The sequence below is a fragment of the Mesoplodon bidens genome (genome assembly GCF_964165515.1).
Source record: "Mesoplodon bidens genome assembly, chromosome: 14".
In the NCBI taxonomy this organism is placed as follows: Eukaryota; Metazoa; Chordata; class Mammalia; order Artiodactyla; family Ziphiidae; genus Mesoplodon; species Mesoplodon bidens.
In genome coordinates, this window is record NC_138170.1 from 36,848,462 (window position 1) to 36,854,380 (window position 5,919).

The following is a 5,919-nucleotide window of genomic DNA, read 5'->3' on the forward strand; positions in this document are numbered from 1 at the left end:
AATGGCCACTTGCTCCTAATCAGTATCATAATTCACTAGACAGATCTGAGGTTTCCTTAAAGGTTTTGCTTTACTGATCTTCCTTGAGTTTGTCATTCTCATTTCCCACATAGTTTGACGCATGGAGCAGCTGCTTGCTATAGCATATGAAGAGTGCGGTAATCTAACACAAAGAAATGTCACAGAACCAAAAAACTATAATATACACAGTATTTTTAAAGGGAAAGAACTTTCTAGTAAGAATGCTCAATGGGTATGTCTTTGAAGACAAAATATTAAAGTCAGCCTTAAAATATCACTTAATATAGTAAGAAAAATTCCTTTCATGAGGTTTGACTTTCTAGGTAATTCATAGCCTGGTTCTTTCTTATAAACCTTTGAAAAGTTTTGTGAATAGAATATATTATACTTGGGATTCCAAAAGCTTTTTATTATTCATTAACAGTTTGAGGATTATAAGATTACACTTCAGGTAATTTAGGATACATTTTTTTAAAACTGATGTATAGTTGATTTACAATATTGTGTTAGCTTCAGGTATACAACAAAGTGATTCAATTATTTTTTTTAGATTATTTTCCATTATAGGTTATTAGAAGATATTGAATATAGTTCCCTGAGTTATACAGTAAAGCTTTTTTGCTTATCTATTTTATCTATAATAGTCTGTATTTGTTAATCCCATACTCCTAATTTATCCCTCCCTCCCTTTCCTCTTTGGTAACCATAAATTTGTTTTCTATGTGAGTCTGTTTCTGTTCTATATATAGATTCATTTGTATTATTTTTTAGATTCCATATATATGTGATATCATATAATATTTGTCTGATTTACTTCACTTAGTATGATATTCTCTAGGTCCATTCATGTTGCAGCAAATGGCAATATTTCATTCTTTTTTATGGCTGAGTGTATCCCACATCTTCTTTATCCATTCGTCTGTTGATGGACACTTAGTTTGTTTCCATGTCTTTGCTATTATAAACAGTGCTGCTATGAACATTGGGGTGCATGTCTTTTTGAATTAGAGTTTTCATCTTTTCCAGATATATGTACAGATGTGGGATTGCTGGATCATATGGCAAATCTATTTTTAGTTTTTTTGAGGAACCCCCATGCTGTTTTCCATAGTGGCTGCACCAATTTACATTCCCACCATCAGTGTAGGAGGGTTCCCTTTTCTCCACACTTTCTCCAGCATTTATTATTTATAGACATTTTGCTGATGGCCATTCTGACTGGTGTGAGGTGATACCTCATTGTGGTTTTGATTTGCATTTCTCTAATAATTAGCAATGTTGAACACCTTTTCATATGCCTGTTAGCCATCTGTATGTCTTCTTTTGAGAAATGTCTATTAAGGTCTTTTGCCCATTTTTTGATTGGATTATTTGGTTTTTTGATATTGAGTCATATAAGTTGTCTGTATATAATAAGATTTTTTAAATGTGGATGCTGATGTGGAATCATATCTAAAGATATTGTGCCCATATATAACTTACCTTTAAATTTATCTAAATTCTTATAAATATCTCACAGTTTTTGTTTGTTTGTTTGGCTATGTGGCATGGCTTGTGGGATCTTATTTCCCTGATCAGGAATTGAACCCAGGCCCTCCTCAGTAATAGCACAGAGTCCTAACCACTGGACCACAAGGGAATTCTCACAGTTCATTTTAAGGCAATAAATTAACATGTTCACTTTAAAATATTGTTTCTAAACTCTTTATTAGTATCAAGTGGAAAGAATTTATACCTTTATTACAGTAAGAGGTAATTTTAAATTAAGTTATTTAATAACTCACCAAATCAGTTTCTTGTCACATAGGGTAACATGTTATTACCAAATAACTTTGCCTCTGGTCAAAGAGAAACAAATCATTGCACAAGGCTCAAAATTTTTGTGAAAATAATTATTTAGGAAAGTAAACCATAGATGTAATTGAATCCCAATGAAATACATTAAACAATTATTGGAGAAGTAGCTATTACTCTGACCATCAAGTTTGGTATAACAAGTAAACAGTTTAGCCCAAACTGCCCTCAGCTGGCCGGTCAGCCGGCTCTGTTATGGGGATCTGCAGCCCCAGCATCGTGATTAGCAATAATTAACCTGCTTATGACCTAGATTTATTTTGTATACCTAATCATTATGCTGAGGATTTGGAAAAGGTGTTTATTCCTCATGGACTAATTATGGACAGGACCGAACGTCTTGCTCAAGATGTGAAGAAGGAGATGGGAGGCCATCACACCGTGGCCCTCTGTGTGCTCAACGGGGGCTACAAATTCCTTGCTGACCTGCTGGATTATATCAAAGTACTGAAGAGAAATAGTGATAGATCCATTCCTATGACTGTAGATTTTATCAGACTGAAGAGCTACTGTAATGACCAGTCAACAGTCGACATAAAAGTAATTGGTGAAGATGATCTCTCAACTTTCACCCACCTCCTAGAGAAATGGAAATAAAAACAAAAATAAACAAATGGGACCTAATGAAACTTAAAAGCTTTTGCACAGCAAAGGAAACCATAAACAAGACCAAAAGACAACCCTCAGAATGGGAGAAAATATTTGCAAATGAAGCAACTGACAAAGGATTAATCTCCAAAATTACAAGCAGCCCATGCAGCTCAATGACAAAAAAACAAACAACCCAATCCAAAAATGGGCAGAAGACCTAAATAGACATTTCTCCACAGAAGGTATACAGATTGCCAACAAACACATGAAAGAATGCTCATCATTAATCATTAGAGAAATGCAAATCAAAAGTACAATGAGATATCATCTCACACCAGTCAGAATGGCCATCATCAAAAAATCTAGAAACAATAAATGCTGGAGAGGGTGTGGAGAAAACGGAACACTCTTGCACTGCTGGTGGCAATGTGAATTGGTACAGCCACTATGGAGAACAGTATGGAGGTTCCTTAAAAAACTACAAATAGAACTACCATATGACCCAGCAATCCCACTACTGGGCATATACCCTGAGAAGACCATAATTCAAAAAGAGTCATATACCAAAATGTTCATTGCAGCTCTATTTACAATAGCCCGGAGGTGGAAACAACCTAAGTGTCCATCATCGGATGAATGGATAAAGAAGATGTGGCACATATATACAATGGAATATTACGCAGCCATAAAAAGAAATGAAATTGAGCTATTTGTAATGAGGTGGATAGACCTAGAGTCTGTCATACAGAGTGAAGTAAGTCAGAAAGAGAAAGACAAATACTGTATGCTAACACATATATATGGAATTTAAGAAAAAAAATGTCATGAAGAACCTAGGGGTAAGACAGGAATAAAGACACAGACCTACTAGAGAACGGACTTGAGGATATGGGGAGGGGGAAGGGTAAGCTGTGACAAAGTGAGAGAGTGGCGTGGACATATATACACTACCAAACGTAAAATAGATAGCTAGTGGGAAGCAGCCGCATAGCACAGGGAGATCAGCTCGGTGCTTTGTGACCACCTAGAGGGGTGGGATAGGGAGGGTGGGAGGGAGGGAGACGCAAGAGGGAAGAGATATGGGAACATATGTATACATATAACGGATTCACTTTGTCATAAAGCAGAAACTAACACACCATTGTAAAGCAATTATACTCCAATAAAGATGTAAAAAAAAAATAAATAATTAATTAATTAAAAAATAAAAAAAACTTTCACTGGAAAGAATGTGTTGATTGTGGAAGGTATAATTGACACTGGCAAAACAATGAAAACCTTGCTTTCCTTGGTTAAGCAGCATAATCCAAAGATGATCAAGGATGTGAGCTTGCTGGTGAAAAAGACCCCTCAAAGTGCTGGATACAGACCAGACTTCGTTGGATTTGAAATTCTAGCCAAGTTTGTTGTAGGATATGCCCTTGACTATAATGAATAGTTCGGGGATTTGAATCATGTTTGTGTCATTAGTGAAGCTGGAAAAGCAAAATACAAAGCCTAAGATGAGAGTTGAGTTTGGAAACATCTGGAGTCCCACTAAAATCACCAGTAAAATTATCAAATGCTCTAGTTCTGTGGCCAGATGCTTAGTTGAGCTTATTGCATGTAACTTCTTAGAATTTTATCTGTTTTGTATCTTAGAAATGTCAGTTGCTGCATTCTCAAACTCTTTATTTGCACTGTGAGCCTACAGACTATCATTTCCCTTTGGGTGGATTGTTGTTCTACTCGTGAATGAAAAACCTCTTAAACCACACCACTATGGAATGAAAATATTGACATTGTATATGTAAAAAACACTTAAAGAGAAGAATATATTAGTTTTTTAACTGGTATTTTACTTTTTATATATTCAGGAAAGAACAGAGTGATTGAATATTGTTAATTATACCACTGTGTGTTCAGAAAAGTAAGAAACAGTCAGTTTCATATCAGTCACAGCACTTAGAAGTATCGTTATGTCAGATAAACCACATGTCCTGGAATTATTTTAGTAGGTTTCAGTAGTATTAACTGTAATTTCCCACTTGTTCAAATTATTTTTGGTGAATCTTTGTCAACAGATTGATCTGTATCTTTTAAATACAGATCAGTAAGTTCCAAAAACCTACCACTTTTTGAATTCTTCAATATAAAAATCCTTAAAATAAAGGCTGTCTCTTTAAAAGAGGAAAAAAAGAAGCAAACAGTTTAACTTTATAGTGTTAATTATTAATCCTTTTTTTACATCTTTATTGGAGTATAATTGCCTTACAATGGTGTTAGTTTCTGCTTTATAACAAAGTGAATCAGCTATACATATACATATATCCCCATATCTCCTCCCTCTTGTGTCTCCCTCCCACTCTCCCTATCCCACCCCTCTAGGTGGTCACAAAGCACCAAGCTGATCTCCTGTGCTATGTGGCTGCTTCTACAGGGTTATTTATTAATCTTGCTGGAAATGATTCCCATGATTTTGAGAGTGGAGACTCCATACTTCTCTTTAGATCCTTAGTAATAGGTTTAGAATATGGGGAACCCAAATTATACTAGTCTCTTGATTCCACAAAAGTAGATTCCCTTCTTTGTTCTGCAGTATTTCACCAATGTGATTGTTTTTTATAAATATTGTGAGAATAAACTAACAAAGTAATATTTGGAAAGTTTTTCGAGCCCTTTGGACCACGTGTGACATCAATAATAGCAGGATTCTTTCCAAACCACAAGTTTTTCCTCTCAAAACTCTTTATTTTTGTACCATCATTGCCTCTTCCTCTCTATTTTTAATAAGATTTATTTCAAACTATGAAATGCATGGTTATTGTAGGAAATTTGAATAATAAATAAAAGTAAAAATACCCATAATTCGATCAATTTTTCCTCCAGAATTTTGATGAAATAATTGCAGTCTGAACAAGATATGTTACATTTTTTTTTCAATGCTAGGAAAAAATCTTTAAAAGAATTCACGCACGCAAAAAAAAAAAAAGAATTCACGCAGGCTTTTGACAAATTTGGTTAACACTCATGGACCATTTTATGGTTAATTGCATCCACTGGGAAAGCAATAGAGGTATTGCCTCACAGATACAGTTGAATTCAGAAACTTAAATACTAGCATGATTTCACTCCATTGTAGGTATTTCTTCTTCACAAATATCATTTTAATAGATGTGTCAATGATAGCTATCACTTATAGAAAGCCTTATTTAATGATATAATCTTTACATCAACCATAACAGTAAATTAGCACTAGCCTCACTTTACAAAACAAAGGTTTGAAAGCAACCGCATAGCTCTTAGGTGGTGAAGTGAGAATTTGAGGGGATTTGAACACTGCTCCCTCTGCTTCCAAAGGCATCCTTTCCACTACAGCCCAACACCTCACCATGAATATCATAATCTGCTTAACTAGGTCCTGTGGTTGGGCATTTCAAATGCTCCCCCCACCTTTTTCCTTTTTTTTTTTCT

General features: G+C 35.0%; 1 pseudogene across 1 annotated transcript; it reads left to right on the plus strand.

The window, feature by feature from the left end:
• Positions 1-2,070: 2,070 nt before the first annotated feature.
• On the plus strand, positions 2,071-3,967 carry LOC308627802 (hypoxanthine-guanine phosphoribosyltransferase-like; annotated as a pseudogene). The gene is made up of 2 exons: positions 2,071-2,454; positions 3,695-3,967. The product of its transcript is annotated as a hypoxanthine-guanine phosphoribosyltransferase-like (transcript).
• The last annotated feature ends 1,952 nt before the right edge of the window (positions 3,968-5,919 follow it).